The following is a 1,921-nucleotide window of genomic DNA, read 5'->3' on the forward strand; positions in this document are numbered from 1 at the left end:
GCGCCCTCAAAAATAATGAGTGCATGACGCCCCTGATTATTCTGTTTGTTTGTTAACCTGGTTTCACCAAACTTTTATCAGTCAAATAGTGGCTCATGTTTAGTCGAGGTTAATGTGTTCCTCCAGCCGCCTTGTTTGTTATAAATTAGTGATGCTTGATCATAATTATCTGTCAATGACAAGGATGTGATGATAGAACTGGTAGCAACTGTTACTTATGTGAAGAAAAACCTTTTTTACTATCGTTTCTTTAGATCGTTTAGAACATGAGCAATGTTTTACAGATGAACCAGTGAGCAAATAAAGAAATAAATGAACATATTATTCTGTGCCATGCAAAGAAGCAAAATACTTATAATATAAAAAATCTAATATAATAGTAGCTTACCACTTCTTTATAAAATATTAATATTTATCACAGAAATTACATTTTTTTTACATTTTGATTGATTTACCCTAATTACATTTACTTTTTGTGTTTACATTAAGTGTATTATTTTTGCAGTAATTTTATTTCATTTTATGTTATTTCACACATAAATAAAATATATGACAAAAAATGTTTTGCCTATTTTTTGTTTATCAAAAAAATTTAAGATTTAATAGACTAATACAAGCTTGGCTCTACCACTTATAATATATTTTATATAACAGGGATTAGAGTTTTTGAGATTTTAATCAGAATTTTTCCTTAATCACATTTTCTTTTTCTTTTTTTTTGCTTCATTATTTTTGTTGTATTTTTGATTCATGTTATTATATTTTATTTGTTAAGTTATAAATTTAATTAAATGTGCTACAATAACTGTTGAATTATTATAAGTGGATGAAATAATTAGTAATAATTATATACTGTTTGTTTTATATATAAATGTTATATATAAATGTTTAATTAATATTTATTTTATGAATTATAAATTAAATTAAATTTACTACGATAAACTTGTTTTTATTCATTTTAATGAATTGAATGCTTAATTAATTTGTATTAATATAAAATAATATAACAGAAATATTTAGTAGACCAATAATAGTTTGGCTCTCTACCAATTCTTCATAAAAGACTTAATTCTATTTATATTATATTATAAAAAAAAAAAAACACAAATATATATATATATATATATGTATATATAGGTCTATATAATTATATTTATCACAGACATTTAAAATGTTTATACAGTTTTATTTTGACGTAATCAGAATTCTGTCTTAATTACATTTGCATTTTTGTTTACATTCAGTGTATTATTTTCGTGTTTTTTGCTCTTTTTTTAAATGTTATATTTTATTTAAAAATATAAATTCAATTAAATGCACTACGACAAAATACGTTTTGTAACGTGATATTACGTAATATTAGTACGTTATTAATATTAATACATTAAATTAAATTCTATATATATTTTTGTTTTCCTAAATACCTAAATACAGAAGACTACTAGTAGTAAACCTACAGCAGGTGCTCGTCACTTGAGGCGCTGCTGACTCGCGCGTTTGAAGCGGTGGGCGTGGCTCGTTTGAAGCGGTGGGCGTGGCTCTCTCCAGCGACGGCCTGCTCCATGTGGCTGTAGTTTGCGGATGTGCACGCGTGTCGCTCAGCTGACAGACTCACAGCAAGTAAGTTGGTTTTTACCCTCTCGGGAAACTCACAACAAACACTAAAATGAAAGAAAACGTCCGCGTTGACACGATACACGCGTTCGGGTTTGTTATGTGTTCAGCGTGGGAGCGTTTAAAAGCCTCTGAGGCTCGTAAAGCGCTTATTCTAAAGATAAAGTGGCAGAAAATGAGCTAATTGTTGATTAGCAGTGGCTAGCTGGCTAACTGACTAGCTTCAGTTTAGTTAGGCTGCTTCTCACTGACAGCACACGTTGTGTTTAGGATTTTAACTAGCTGTTATGATGAGTTTTGTGTGTGT

General features: G+C 28.8%; 1 protein-coding gene across 1 annotated transcript in view; it reads left to right on the forward strand.

The window, feature by feature from the left end:
- Positions 1 to 1,551: 1,551 nt before the first annotated feature.
- Positions 1,552 to 1,921, forward strand: part of rabgap1l (RAB GTPase activating protein 1-like) — a 104,943-nt gene continuing 104,573 nt past the window's right edge. Inside the window, exon 1 of the mRNA XM_016462190.1 lies at positions 1,552 to 1,620. The gene's annotated coding sequence lies outside the window, so the exon portion shown is untranslated. The remainder of the gene's footprint in view (positions 1,621 to 1,921) is intronic.

Source organism: Sinocyclocheilus anshuiensis, unplaced genomic scaffold (genome assembly GCF_001515605.1).
Source record: "Sinocyclocheilus anshuiensis isolate Anshui unplaced genomic scaffold, SAMN03320099.WGS_v1.1 scaffold560, whole genome shotgun sequence".
NCBI classification, from domain to species: Eukaryota; Metazoa; Chordata; class Actinopteri; order Cypriniformes; family Cyprinidae; genus Sinocyclocheilus; species Sinocyclocheilus anshuiensis.